We start from the raw sequence: 16506 nt of genomic DNA on the forward strand, positions 1-16506 counted from the left end.
ATGTGTGAACTGCAAATGTGGTGGTCCTGTTTGGATTAGATGCCGATGCTATTTTAGGATGATTTTAATGAGTGGCAAATAATTTTTTGAGCTTGGATGACTGCATGCGATTTGAAAATATTTGAACGTTTAGAAGAGGAAGAAAATCTCTCATTGGATATTATAAGGATGATGGCATTTGCAACACTTCATTTCACTGCTAACTGAATTCAAATGGTCTCAGTATTGGCTAGTATTTTCCTTCATGCAGCAGGGACGGTGATAGATTGATGCCTTTACATTATTCATACAACGATTATTCAAAATTTAGCAATAACTCAACAGCAATTTGTCCTTTCTCTCATCTGTCGCCTCTCGCGCCGTACCTAGGTATGCTGCTATTCTTATGCAACTATCATCCATTGGACAGTGCGGCCCCAAAAAGCAACCCATTGTACTGTCACAAGCCTGGAGAGTTCATGTTATATTTATGTTGCCTACAGCGTATTCTCTCTGTTCTGTTCTGTTCAGCTGAACTCACGCCAGCTCCTCCAGGTCCCCCCTCCACAGACAATGTTACATCTCATTGGCTTTGCCCTAGATAGGCTATTTTTGTATGAAATAATTAGACATAACTGATTTAAATACTGCAAAGCCAACACTCTTTTGTCTCGTTAACAAAGTACAGGAGAGGCACATGCTTGCGATGTCATTTCTGTAAATCCATACAAGGAGGTTTAAAATACAAATGCGTTTCAAGCTAATGGATCTGAAGCAGGGCCAAAAAAAATGAGCAATTTTATTAGCTTCCTTCGATTCGGGTTTTACTTTTGGGACTGAGCTACAGTGACCTGACCTGATAAAATCTATTATGAAAGCAAAAAATGTCAGGAAAGCATTGCCGGAAGCTTTTAATTGTCTCAACGTGTACATCAGCAAAATATAGTATTGCTAAAATATGCCGCCGTACAGCACTAATCGTCCATATAAGGACAGCGCGGCGCTTAAAACAGCACATTTTGTTTGTTACAGTGACCCCAGACCCAGACAGCCGTGCTGATGCCGAGTGCACACGAGGGAGAGGTGGAGAGCAGGAACCCAGATTGGGGCTGACCGCTCGGCTGCACTTTAATGTACCCTCTACTTCATCAGTCCTGATTAGCCACCATAAAAATCCAGATTGAACATTACATTTTTACTGCTGATTGTCTTCCAAACACTCTCAGGTGTTGGCGTGTTAAATGCCAGGGTGTGCATCTGTCCTCGTATCCCTTTAGCTTGCTGCAGTGAGACGTCTGACTTGAAAAATGGGGACCCTCTTCAGAAATGAAAGCAATGCAGAACAAATTTCAGGCTTTTAGGCTTACCGCGTCTTGTGCCAAAACCTCAATAACAAGCCCCCTCCAGCCCCCGTTTCCCTGGCTCTTGCCCCAGACTTACACAAAGAAACACCAGCTTTATGGACTTAGGGCATTAAAGCATAAAAAACAGCGGACGGAGAACAGGTTTGGAACACATGGCGCCAAACGTGGGGCACGATCGCGTCAGATCACACAGGCTATACACTTTTAACGCTCCAATTCTTAGGTACATGCCGTGTTTATAAAAGGGCACATGAAAGGGCTTAGCGAGAGAGAGAGATGAGCAACACTGGCGAGGAGGCCGGCGCTCCAGCAAAAACGCTTTTCTGATGAGCTGCAACAATGCACTCACTCCCACGACATCAGCTCTCTGTTGGGAGTCTCCTCCTAATTTCCTCCATCCATAATAAAAAGAGCTACATTAAACAGTGCCATTAGTGCCAGCAATTTTTTTTTATTCTCCACAGAAAGAGAAATGTTATCTGTGGCGGACAAACTTAACCCAATTAAAGCTCATTGTGTATGGGGGCCTTGCTGGGTCTTCAGCTGATGCCTAAGAACGAGGGCAGAGGAAGCCAGCTTTGGGGAGGGAGAGGGGGAAAAAGAGAACGGCTGGAACACGTCTGGAGAATTAGGGAAAGTAGGAGAGAGACAAATGTGCTATCAGAAAAAAAAAAACGGGGAAGAGAAATTATGTTTTCATATTTTTCCCCCCACATCAATTCCCTCCCAAGATGTTTGATAGAGGAATACTGAGCAAAATTTACACTCAAAACAAAAACGCACAGCTAATTTGGCTCTTAAATAAATAGCCGAAGGATTAGAGTGAATGTAAAACCTTTCCATCAAATAAAAATAGGGGAGGAACTGCATACAAAGTCACACGTTCTGAGATACTCGCTCACATTTTTGCTGTTAATTGTTGTGATAACACCTCTCGATTACAGGGGTTTAATTATCAACATGTTTGGCTGTTAGATCGAGTACCTGGCACAGATCCTGGTGAAGGGCTCAAGGTTTCTAATGAAGATCTCACTCACAGCAGCATACAGGAGCTCAGTGTGGTGCTGTCCTAACAAAGAAGCACATTGCGTTTAGAGACGACCTGGGTATCTGTGAATTCTAACACAATAATGCCAAGAATATTCATAGTGATACATTTTGATTGATATCCAGTTGTGCGGGGGAATGGCAAGTGTGTGTCTCTGTGGGGGAAAAAAGTGATTCTGTGATTGCGGAATTGTAACAGTAACTGAATCGCATATCGTGGGACACAAATGAGGCATGTCTTCACTTCCGTAACGGCGAAAGCTGGTTTCACTCTGTTTGACCGGTAATCCTTCCGTCTCCTATTGCATTTATCAGCTTTAGTGGAGTCGTTTTTTTTGCTCACTTACCCAAAAAAGGCCCAATCAACACCTCCCAGCTGGGGAAATGAAGCAGAACCGGCCTCCATTACTTTGAGACTTGATGGATACTTCACAGCTGCGGTCGAGTGTCTGTGATCAGAGAGTGGGGAGACAAACAGCTGTAAAACATGCCCTACTAAAGACATACACATTTGCTGACAGTGTGTACCATTAGGATTAACATGCAGTGTATATACTGTATACACACGTGACTGTGCAGATTCATCCAGAAACTACTTTTGTTCTCACACAAGGCCTAAGAGACATTTGCTAAATCTTATCAAGTATTTGAAGGAGACTTCTGAGGACAAGAATTCAGTCCATATTTTGTGAGAGTTGCTTTGAAAAGTGACGATAAAACGTGTGATATTAAAATAATTCATTCTTTTGAAATAAAAATATCTTTTGAATAGCATTTACTGTTTTTTTATGTCTTTAAAAATCTAATCTTGTTTCTATATTTGGTTTGTAAGTTACGTTCATCTGTATTGGTCCTCAAACATTATGTGGTCTGAAAGCAATATTGTCTCGCTCAATTTGAAGGATGTGCGCAAACGAACGCTTCACAAATACAGATTCCTATTATTATGAAATTGCACACGGAGAAGTAGCTACGTTCTGCAAGCCTTCGATTTATCTCCCAATGGTTTATTTTGTATGAGAAAATTATATATTTAGTATTATTGAGGGAAAATACATTCACCCTAGTAATGTGTTCCAGAGAACGAAAACAATTTGTTAGTATTGTGAAAACAATAAAAGCATTTTGTATTTGAATCGTATTAAATGCTGCATTTCAGTGTTTCTCTTTTTCAAATGAAATATTAATATAAAATATAACCAAATCTCATCTGAGAAGAAAATGTATGTAATAGAAAAGCAATAGATTTTTGAGGTTTGATTAACACAACGACCATAAATGAAACATTGAACTGTTACGTTAAGCGTATGTTCCGTAGGTCTACAGCGCCATCTAGTGTTAAAATGAGCTTACACTCAGAAAGCGTCGTTTCGTGGATTGTTACTGGTTTTTTTTTTTTTTTTTTTTTTTTTTTTTGCCTCTGTGGTGATTAAACAGTCATACATATTGCAAAAACACACAATGTTAAACATTTATATTTAACTGTAATATTATCAAAAATCTCCCCTTATTTAAAAGGACAGCTCACCTAGAAATCTAACTCGTCGTCATTTACTCACGCTCATGTTTCAAGCCTGTCTGTCTTGCTTTCTTAGGCGAAAACAAGGAAAAGTAAAAAAAATAATAAATAAAATGTATTTTTCCATTTAGTAAGGTAAATGGTAACAGACTCTCTGACTAACATTAAAGTTCAATTTCTGTCGTTTCTGGAATTTACTTTTTCTTTAAGAAACTAGAGACTTGAAAGAGCAAATAAGAAATGTACAAAAATAAGATGATCTGCAATAACAAAGGAGCTTAGCAGTGCACTGTTTCCAAAAAACGTTATATTTTCAGAAAAAGAACGTATTTTTCCTCTGACGATTTATGTTGACTATGTAAGCCGATTTCCGCTACATTTAAACATAAAATAAAATAAACAATCATGCTTTATTAAATTAGAATAATGAGACTGAAAGTCGAAATTATAAGAACTTATTTGAGACATAAACAGTCGAGATTCCATGTCAATTTCTTCTTTTTTAATCTCATAATTATGATTTAACATTTAAAATATTTTCTAATGTGGCAGAAATAAACTTCCATAGTTTACCTACATTTCTGGCCCTGTGTAGGTTTATAAAGTGGCCCTATATACATATTATTTCAAAACAAAATTGCTCCATTGTCATCTCATGGTCTCTCATTTACGCATAGTGGAAATAGCCAAAATTCACTGTGTGTGTCTGGGGGGGATGCGTAATAATAATGTTATTATTAATGAGCCCTTGAGTTTAATAAAAAGGGAGAGCCATTAAAAAAAAAAAAGCAATTAAAAAAAAAAGCAACTTCTGATCAATGACAAAAAATACTATGAGGTGATATTTGACTCAAAGTGATTTGCAGGGGCATCTTTGCAATGGATTTTTTTTTTCTATTAAATGTGTCATCTTTTATTTATACATTTATATTTATTAAAAAAAAATTATGAAAGCAATTAATTGAACAATGAATTAAGAGGCTCAAAAATGGCATGAATGCATTTAAACAGCAGTGTTAGAGATTAATGTTTTACATATAAAGTTTGAAAAAAAAAATGAATCGGAATATAAGAAATATCAAATGATTTTTTATGAACTGAAGTTATGCTTTAAAATGTAAATAAAAGGCCCAGTAGGTGGCGGCAAGTCTTGTCACTGACTCATTCATTCAATCAATTCGTTCAAATGGCTGATTCAACGACTTGTGAATGGGTGATTGAATCAAGACTTACAAAAATACAGATTCATTCATAAACGAAACACCGCTGTGATGCACAGCGGCTCAGATTTTACTGTTTGAAACAATTTTCAAACAAATTCACATTTGCTAACTGTCTTTATAATCATTAAAAGCTCACTTATCTCAGGTCATGCAAGGTCTCTTCGGCTAGACATTATTTTTAGACGAAGTTTACATAAAAACCTGGATCATTTCAGGTACGTTATACACAACTTTACCTAAATCTATTTTTCGCATCTGTTAAAGATGTTCAGATTTTCATCAAAAATCACGGTCCATCCTGGATAATTTACCCGAGGCAGTCCGCTTTCACAAGGAAATTTTCAGGTTGTTTTAATGCTGTACTTAAATCACACCTGTTTCTGTGTCTGGGTTTGTAATATCAAAGAAATAATTCACCCAGTGGCTATTACTTATTTCCTCTCACTTTCTTCAGTGGGACACAAAAGGATTTTAATATATCTTGTCTATTCAAGCTCTGCCAATCAAAATGCCTGTATGCCATGCAGGGGTACCGGTACTAGCCAACCTCATCATCTAGGTAACCTCTTCCCTGATTTCAAGTATGGTGGTGGCAGCATCTTGCTCTGGTGTTTCTTTTCCCACGAGAGAGAAAGAAAAAAGCTTGTTGCCATCAAGGGTAACATAGATGGAGCCAAAATCCAAGAGGGGTGCCAGTATCAGCCAGCCAAAGACTGTTCAGAGCAGCAACCCCTTTGTTCCAGTACAACAATGTTCCAAATAATAAATGACTTCAATCCAATCAAAATTTTGTGGCATGAGCTGAAAATTGTAGTCAAATGGCACAATCCAATTTTAGAGTAAATTTGCATTAAGAAACATGGAATTGTACACAGAATTTCTTTTTCCAGTCAAAATGTACAAAAAAAATAAAAAATTCCATTGATGGAATTCCATTGATGGATAGGACTATCTGGGAAAGTTATAAATTACTGAGGGTAATTTATGCATGCATTCAGTGTAACAGGGATTTTAGAATATAATTAATTAAACAGAGGTCAATAATCTTCTATAATCTGCCTAAATTCTGAATAGTCTCATGTTATTGCCTCAGACCAAAAATTGTATTTGCAATATATTCAATCATTGTACAGAGAACAGTGATATTTAAAGGTATCTCTTACACATTCATGTCACTGAAATTTTTCATATTTATTCAAAAAATTAGCTTACACCTGTGGAAATAAAGAGAACACCACTGTGGTTTTTTTTCCATATCAGTACATCTTTAAACATTTCATGGGATCCTGAAAGAAAACACAGAAGGAAAATTCCTAAAAAATATAAAACATAAAACAGCCTGTTCAAAATGTAACAACTGTCCCATGTGGCAATATTGGCCTATGAATTAATCAGGTGTCCTGGGAGAATCAAGGGAGCAGGCGTCGTGGAGGCCGTGGACCTGAACATGGACAAAAAAAAAAAAAAAAAAAAAAAAAAAGTTAAACAAGTGGAACCAAAAGAAAAATTAGTGACAGATCCTTCCATAGCAATAGTGCTTTAAATAGCAATTATAACAAGAACTTCATGAGGGATGCTGACCTGTTAGGGGTCCCATATGAAGGCTCCTGAGTGAAGGTGGTGGTGCTCTAGGACCCCGGGGTCCATTCTGTGGAGGGGGTCCAAAAAGCAATGGTGGTCCTCGCGATGAATGAGACCCTGGATGCTGCAATAGTCCTCTGGAGGACGGGAAACCAAGAGGCGTGTCAAGTAGAGGGGCACGGTCAAGAAGAGGGGCACGGGTGGACGTTGGCCCATGTGTAAGTGCTGGGCCAAGCAGAGGTTGGGGCTCGTCAAGATTATGAGGGGCTGCTGGCCCTCTAGATGGGGGTCTAAATGAAGATCCGTGTGAAACTAAAGAAGCCCGAGAGGGTAAAAGACTATGGGGGCCAGTTGATCTGTGGGAAGGTGGCTTAAGATTTTGCACTGAAAGCAAAGGAGGTGGTTTCGTCTTAGGATACGAGCCTGGAAACACAGGGAATACTGCATTTAATCAGCATCATTAACAGGTTAAACAAATTAATCTAGTGAATAATTTTACCTCAAAGTAAAAAACGATAACAAGCTATGCAATATCGCATTCATAATCGAATGCGATTCACTGTGATTATGAACGCGATATTGCGTAGCTTCTCAGCGAACTACGGATCTGTGTATTAAATGCTGCTCTATCTGAAAGCACGTAATGTAGATTTACTACTGATCACAGAACCGGCTTTACTGACGAATATATATTTATTTATTTATTTTATTTTTTCTTCATGCTATACCCCAAAAACAAACCTTGCATTCCCATGTGATGTCCTGGGGGTTCACCTCCTGACCCTGATGGTGGGTTTGCCTGCTCTCTTGGTGGTGGTCCAGATCCAGCAGGCAGAAGTGGTGGGGGCTTTCCTAACCCTGGAGGCAGGCTGTTTATTACAGGAGCAACATCACTGCCCACCTCTGTGGAAGATACGAGAAGAAAAGAACAGAGTGGTAGTAAAGAGATAATGATTTAATGTTTATAAACATATTACAATTTCTGCATAATTTAAAATATAACATATAATATTTATAATATATTTTAAATGTTAAATTATATATATTATATATATTTTAAATTGAAATATTGTGCTAATGACAGGCCTATATATCAGCCTGTTTGGTAGCCCTTCTCACAATTCTGGGGATCTCACAAGCAAAAGTTGTCATAGTTAAGTAAACCTCTATGATGGTGAACGGGAGACTATATAAGCTCCCCATGTTAGCTTCAAAATATACAGGGTAAATTTACTATTTACACAATATGAATGTAACTAGGCCAGGACATGGAAGCATGTTCACCTTGCAGATGGTCTTGGCGGTTTTGAAGATACTCCGCCAGTGTGTTGAGCTCCTCTGGGTACAGGTGCAAACCTTCGGCCAGGAGAAAGAGCAGGTGGCGGGTGGCAGAGGGAACAGTGTGGCGCTCCAGCTTGCTGCGCTCCAGGTAGTCCTCCGTCAGCTCAGCCGCCCGTGCCGCAGCCTCTGTGGGGTCCAGCACCCGCCGCCGTGAACCGCTCAAGCGCCTGAACTCAACCAACACAAACTACATGGCCTGTTCTTTGGGCATATTTCGATGAACTGTGGAGAGGCAGAGGAAGGGTCAGCCAGAGGAGGGAAGGGGGTTACATATGGTGCTCAGTGTGAGCCACTGCAGCCTAAGCAGTGTGCAGAAGAGTTCTACCTCATCAGCAACACACTGCAGTCTTGCAACCACTGCTTAAACCAATTACCACATTAAAATTCAGTATGCACTCTCACATTCATGAGCACGCTTGAAAGTTGGGAGAAGGAACATTTAACAGAGTAGAAGTTTATATAAGATTGCTTTTAAAGTTGTTTTTACACATTTTAATATGAGGAAGGAATTGTGCATGAGATAATTGTTTTATACTTCCATATGCATTCACTTTAGACTATGACATTGCGCAATAGCAAATTCGTACATTCCGAAAATGTAACTCTTAATTTAACATGTTTTAAAAGGACTTACGTTTTTGCATAAGTTTGTTTTGTTTGTTTGTTTTTTAGACTTGAAAGTCTAGTAGTGTGTGATCCTCAGTGATTTAGTGTGTGTTCAGTTTTTCTGTGTATCCATTAGGGCTGTGCGAGTAATCGAAAACGTCAAAATCACAATTTAAGCGTGCGTGATTTCTAAATCGCCTTATAGCATGATTTTCCACGGCCCTGACCTCTAAATGGAGTGTGAGAACAGAACAGACCGGACATAGGTCTACGTAACGCCAGGTTCACACACTCCGTCTGTGGTGCATATTTTTTCCAAGCCCATGTTAACGGATCAAAGCGTTCACACTGCATGCTGTAAAAGATGCGGAAGACGTGAACAGAAAAGGTTATAAATAGAAAGGTGCAAAAAGAATTAATAAAGCGCATGAGCATAGAGAGATTTGTGAGTGCAAAGTACACAGTTTGAGCGACAGGAGAAACACGTTTTAAGTTCACGTACTCTCTCCGAGTGAGAGCAGTGTGTATCTGAACGCGCACATCTGGATTTGTGCGAAAGCAAAGGAAATTTGCCTGCGAGCGGAGAGCCTGTCACTCGCTTACTAAATTAATGTGCTTTCGCACTACAATAATGCGCTCTTGACATTTGTCATTAAAATAATGCCATACTCCAGGAGCGATGCGTCTGCAGCAGTCATGCAGTGATCATTTCTGCATGTAGTCTGTTTCTGCTGTGCTGCAGTGCACACGCTGAATTTAAGTGACAGCGAATGTTTCACGTTAAAAATTAACATGGATTGACATGGAAATGTAGTAATTACACAATAAATGCATATATTTAATGTCTACTGTTTCAGTCAACACATGGCTTTTTGACTAGATTTAAAACAAGGAAAAGTGATATGTGAAACTGGTGACATGTGACGTGAAACTGGCGCAACAAATCTATTTCAACCACTACAATGAGCTCTATGACCAATGCATGGCAAAAAAAAAAATAATAATAATAAAATCCCTGGACATGGGATTTATTTATTTATTTATTTTGCCATATGTCTAGACATTGTCACACTTTTATTTTATTTTGATTATTTTGATTTGATTTGGATTATTTTGACTTATGTCTGTTCTAGAGACATGTTACAATTTTTTTGATAAAGCTCTAATTGTTTTTTTTTTGGGAAATATGTTTCTAACTCGCACCGAATGCATTTATGACTGTAAAGCATGTGTGTGTCTGTCAAAATCATGATTAAAATCGAAATCGCAAAACTGATCAAAGAAATCGCGATAGGCTTTTTTTGTCCATATCGCACAGCCCTAGTATCAATTAACAAAATCAGAACGTGTATGATGCCTAGTGTTTTAAAAAGTGTATTCCAGCTTTAACTTAGAACTTACCAGCAAGGTAAACCGCACTGCATATAGGAATAAAAGCTTTAGTAAATATATTAAACATCTGATCTATTTTAATATTTACGTTTTTTTAAATTAAGTGGTGGGCATTCATTAAAAATAATGGATTTTAAGAAAAAATATCTGTTGTTGAGGGCATTTCATCTATTTTAATGTGATGCTGAGGGTCAAATCCACCATCTTTTGGATGTTGTTTTGTGTGTGTGTGTGTGTGTGTGTTGCACTACATTGATTCATTTTTGCTTGGCTTTTATTTATTTATTTATTTTTTTTTGTAAATAAAGTATAGCTAATTTATTCCGAACACTCCAAACTGTTGATGTTTACGAAAAAAGTGTAAAACAATCAAACAAAAGGGTTGCAAAATGACAAGCTATTATACGGTTTAATTTGGAGGTATGTGAACTTTGATAATTGTGTCCACAACGCAGTAAATAATAATAAAAAAATAAACAAAACTTAGAGAGTGAGATTTTTTTGTTTTCCTTTTTGTAAACATTAGTAAATAGATCCCAGAAACCATGTTTCTATGCAAAGATAAAGGTTACATGTTTGCAGCCCTACATTGAGATTACATTGATGTTTTTGCAGTTAATATAAATGAATTCTCTTTTTAGACTGTTCTGCAATTTTTGCATGTTTTTGAAGTATATTTTCAGAAAAGATAAATGCATGTGTTTTGGTGCAATCACAGAATACTAGTTAAGGTGTTGTTCATTATATGACAAAGAGTTTAACAAATGCCCACCACCAAGTTAAGGTTGTTTAAATTTATTTAACTATTGTTTAAATTAGTAAATTTACACTTTTTTTGGGAGATAAATTGTTGGAGTCGGGACTTACTTTTGAGGGACTCTGAAAATATGATTACTGTGCACGAGGACAGAGTTACATTAGTCTGCTCGACGAGAATACATAAGGGGGAACCGTCGGAGCGGACATCTTGGAGGGCCCGCGTCAGGCCAGATTCCACCTGCAGGTAAAGCATTTCCACCGACAGGCCACGTTCCTGCAAACACTGGCCTATCGATTTGGGGTAATCCCTTTGAAAGAAGAAGAAGAGATCTGGTTATTGAGCACCATGTTTCAGGGCATGAGGTGAGGGTGCTGGGTGTGGCTTCGTTTGTGTATGCAGTACTGAAAGGGTTAAGTTTTAATACACCACACAAATGAATAAACCAACACAAATAGCACTTTCAAAGTGTATTAAATATTAGAAAATAGTTGAAAATTAAGTTGTTTCATTTGTTTTAGCCAAATAAATGCTTTTGCGTGAGGCATCAGTCTTCTCAAAGGACATAAAAAGTAATAAATGTTAAGCTTAAATATATAAACTGTAAATAAAAGTTACAGTTTAATATTAATAATATAACTTTACACAAATTTAATAGTGTTTCGATATTATAAAAAACATATATAAATGTTCTACCAAATACTTTGTAAATTAAAACATTGTCAAATGGATCTTAATTCAATCCAATCAACACATTTATGACAAGATCTTTTAATTGGATGACAAAAATGGGACTGTGTTTTGTTTGTGTCATATTCATTGTGTATTAATAAAAACAGAAGTGTACGCTTCCAGTCAATCTGTATTTAAAACTTTCAGTTTCTAAGTTGCATTCACTTTTTGATAATAGCATTGTTTGTGTTTTTCATATTTTATAGATTGTGTTTTTATTTAATTTTGTTTTATTTAGAAATATGGCTTTGATTACTGAACATTTTGAATATCCGCGCTTCTTAAAGAAGCTCTTATAGTTGGCTAAATAAGCAAGGTATGTGATTACAATCTCAGTTTATTTTTTAAATATGAAGATTTCTGGACATATTTATTCTTTCAATTAAAGTTTTTGTAGGAGTATGAAAATATACAGAATACCAATAAATCAGTCATGTGTGGGGGAAAAGAAAAACAAATTCAACTTGTAACTTAAAAAAAAAAAAAAAAAAAAAACACTTTTATGTTTGAGACCTAACTAATTTTGAAAATGTGTATTCAACATTTCTGGAAACATTTGAAATGGCTTTTTATTATTTCTCTTTTTTAGATATGTGGAACAGAAACATTTGATTATAAAAATTTAATGAAAATGTTTACATTTAAACTTAAAAATCATTAGAGGCCTGTCCTAAAAAGCATACTCTTTACTATGCTTTTTAGGACAGGCCTCTAAGACCCCCATGTTGAATGTAACATATGACACAGTAATAAAATGATGCAAGGTTAGAATAAATATTTTTCTTTAAGCGAGGCCACAGGTCATAAACATCTGCGGTTGATTTTCTAGATAAATATAATTAACACAACATACATATTGACTTTTGCACTTTTTTTATTTTTATTAAATTAACTTATTTTTTGGAGACAACATCTACAGTCATCGATGGATGCATCATGTTCAGTGTTTTTGGATTAGCAGTGTGAAATAGCAATATCACTGAATTTTTATCATATAAGGTTATAAAGAGTCTGATTGCCAAATGTAAAGAATAAGAGTATTCCGGTGACTTTTGTTAAATAGTGGACACATTTTTGCAAATTATGAACATTTAGAACACTGGATATTTATTGTTGTTATTTTCCTTGAAGACATATTTAATTCCTTTTAAAGTTTTTGGTTGATTTATAATAATAAAACATCCATCAGAATTTATTTTTTAACCATCAAGGATGATTTTGGATACATACGGATTCTGGATCTTAAACCTGATGAAACCCATCAGTCTAACTTTTAGCAATAATGAAGCACATTCACACAACAGAGAATTTTTAGAAATAAGCATCGCACAAAATGTAGGTAATCGAGTGCCATTTTTCACTACGTGCAAACTCAGGAAAAAAAGTCTGCTAACTGCATTTCTATTTAAAAACAGAAAGCAAGTTTCACCTAAAAAAAACATTTAATGCAACAGAATTCTACTGCCACCAGCAGTATATACTCACACATTCTGGTTGTTCACCGACAGGACGACACAGTCTGCAGGCTGTCTAGCACCATCTCCATGCAGCTGCTGGAAGAACCTCTCGTATATGGCATTGCGTTGAACTGATGCCTCATATTCTTCAGGTGAAACAGCTGTTACAAAACACATTCACATGAAAAAGTGGCTCCAAAAAGATCTCATAATGGCCACAACAGCAGCAGTGAGAACCCTAGGTGTTTACTACACAAAAAAACTCTTACCAGTTGACTGATGTGGTGAATGCTCATAGTCTGCAGGGCCAGAGTAGTCAATCCCTTCATCTAAGCATTCAAAGCTGAAAAATGAAGGAAGATTGGTGGGAAAAGGGGTTTTGATTTCAGATTAATAATAATTAATTCACTACCAAAGAAGAAGAAGAGAATAACAGATATGTGAAAAACAGAGATTTAAAGCTAGAAAAAGATCTGTGGTATTGCACTTTGTTGACTATAAAAATGAACACTCTTCTCTTTTGTCATATTCGAGGTACCTCTCAGATTGTGGATGATCATCTTTTCTGTCCTCCCTCATAGGATATGGTGTTCTTCGAAAAGATCTGGGAGGATTTGAGACACTGCTTGGAGCAAATCAACATGATTATGATAGACATAAAATCAGAAATGTAAAACGTAGGCTGCGTTAAACCCTAGCAGGACAGGATTGAAAGCGTCATATGAATTCTTCAAATGTTCCACACATATTTAAGCAGCGACTATATACAGATGTGTCACATACCTTCCTGCACTATGTGTCGGTGGTGGTCGTCTGCCCCCAGCTTTCTTCGACCACGACGACATTTGATTTCTTCTAAATGAGCGGCATAACAAAACAGTATCTTAATATCGCAGGGTACAAGACAATTGAGTTTTGGTTGCCTAGCAAATCCTGCACGTACGTAACCATTATTTCAAAAACGAGTTAAAACAATGATTAATATCTGCGACATTTGTCAATTGTTATGAAAACACTAAACCTGATGTGAAGCCCATCATACCTGCGTAGATATTCAGTTGCTCTGTGAATCGCGATAAACTGATGAATTTGCTCATACGTTATTTCATCTCTGACGAGATCAGAACATAGTAAAATAAAAATGGATAACAGAGATTAATAAGAGTTTCTGCTTACGGAAAAAGACCTTTCTACACACTCGACGACGCGCTGACTTCCTCAATAAGAGTAACGTTATTTGAGGAAGCGTGTGGCGCCTCCTAACGGACGGGCAGACAAACGACAACACCAGTGACGTCACTACCCAGCCTCCTCAGTCTCTCAGTCTGAGATCTTACAAGATTTTCAAAGAATCCCAAATCTGCTATTTTTTTTTTCTTTTTTTTTTTTTTTTTTGAAGCGGATCCCAATGGCTGTTTTGGAATAAACATATAACTATATTCACAAATGCACATTTTCGGATTGTACACCTATTTTTGTAGTATTTTTTACGAGATTTTTTTTTTTTTTTTTGAAGCGGATCCGTGTTCCTGCTGTCTCCTTCTCCTCTAGATTGGTCTTGGATTTAATGAGAAGCCGTTGGTGGTTGGACCAGAGAAAGAGGCCGGGACTATAAAATCCCCTGGAATAACTCTGGAGGGAGCTCCTTGCCTTTCTTTTTTGTCTGCACTTTGTTGTACTGTGTGTGTGACCTGTGAAAGTGTAGTACAATGTTTGTTGTGCTCTGTGTAGTGGTAACAGAGTGCTGTTAGCCACTGGTAACTGTTTTGTGACATGCTCTTAGAAACCTCAGTGCCTTTGTGATCACCTCTGTCAAAGTGAAATGAATTTGAGAAGCTGTAGGGGGTGAGTGCCTTTTTTCTTTAGGCCAAACGGCCTTATACTTTTCTCCTGTTTATTGGCTAGTTAAGGAGATAGGGTATGTTATTGTATATTTTGTTTCTTTATTTGTGGTTCCTAGGGAAGTTAGTTCTTGTGGGAAAGTTAGTTTCTTTTTTTGTTTGTTATTTTGGCATTAGCTCACCCCTGAAGATTTTGCTTCAACTTTTTTTTTTTTCTCTCTTTTTTTTCCCTTTGTTCAATTTTTCTGATTTACTCAGGATACTTTGTTAAATCTAAAATGCAATATTCTGAAAACAATCAAGAGAGCAAGAACAGCCTAAATAAAAGACTTAACGGAGAAGCAGTGTTGTGTTGTTTATGTTACTTCCCTGACCTAGACCAGGGACCGTAACATAAATTGGGGGCTCGTCCATTTGCATATCAATGAAGATTATTGATAGTGGTTACATACGCAGTTGTTGCCTAGTAATTTTTCTCTGGTGTTGGATGAATTTAAGTATGGAATTTGATTTAACATTGTTTACGTTGTCTCCTACTATGGAGGAGTTTAATAAGTGTCGTAAAGCTGATTTGTTACAAATTGCAGATTTTTTTTGAAATTGTTGTTCCTAGGGAGGCACAAAAAAACAAGTTGTTAAAAAGGAATTGTATGGTAAACTGGTGGAGGCTGGAATTTTGCCGGAGGAATCTGTGGAAGGAGTAACTGGGGAGGGGGCTAAAGCAGCTGGAGATGGGGATACCGTTTCTTTCCCTAGTATAGATCCTAGTTATCCCCGGTTTGATCCTGTGCTAGCTATTAAATTGAAGGAGTTGGACCTGCAGTTAAAGAAACAGGATTAGGATGCGCAGCTTCTTCATTTGCGGACTATTGAGGTGGAGGCTGATAATAAATTTAAACTGCGCAGTTTGGAATTGCAGGCCAGATCATCTCCTAAGGTGCCTGTGCCTGTTCCCAGATCTAGACCATCGTTTCCTCATTTGCCAGGGAATGTACCAGTTTCACCTGTGCAGAATCAAAGTCCACCCGTTGCCTCTTCTGTTGGTGCGTCTGCAATCAGCTTTGATGTAAGTAAATACGTTACACTTGTTCCTCCTTTTAGAGAGACGGAGGTAGACTCTTATTTTGTCGCTTTCGAGCGCATAGCAGCTACATTACGTTGGCCAAATGAGTTGTGGTCGCTGTTATTGCAATGTAAGTTAGTGGGTAAAGCTCAGGAAGTGTGCACAGCTTTACCTATTGAACAAAGTTTGAATTACGATACTGTTAAAGCTGCTGTTCTGAGAGCGTACGAATTAGTACCTGAAGCTTATCGCCAGAAATTCAGGAACCATCAGAAGATTACTAGTCAAACATTCGGCGAGTTTGCTCGTGAGAAAACTGTGTTGTTTGACAAATGGTGTGCAGCAAGCAGAGTTACAACATTTGAGCAATTACGTGAACTCTTGTTGTTGGAGGATTTTAAAATTTGTGTTTCAGAGAACATTGTTGTGTATCTGAATGAGCAGAAGGTCTTGTCCTTAACTGATGCCGCTGTTTTGGCAGATGAATTTGTGCTCACGCACAAAACTGTTTTTACTCCATCTTTGTATAGAGAGAAACACAGTTCATCTGATTTTCCTGTGAGAAACAACTCAAGAGTTTTTTTTTTTAGGGGTAAGGGAAGAG

At 37.3% G+C, this 16506-nt stretch overlaps 1 pseudogene; it reads right to left on the minus strand.

Annotated features, from left to right (window-relative positions):
• Positions 1–6304: 6304 nt before the first annotated feature.
• On the minus strand, positions 6305–14248 carry LOC109109934 (annotated as a pseudogene).
• Between the last annotated feature and the right edge of the window lie 2258 nt (positions 14249–16506).

This window comes from Cyprinus carpio, chromosome A18 (assembly GCF_018340385.1).
Source record: "Cyprinus carpio isolate SPL01 chromosome A18, ASM1834038v1, whole genome shotgun sequence".
Taxonomy (NCBI): domain Eukaryota; kingdom Metazoa; phylum Chordata; class Actinopteri; order Cypriniformes; family Cyprinidae; genus Cyprinus; species Cyprinus carpio.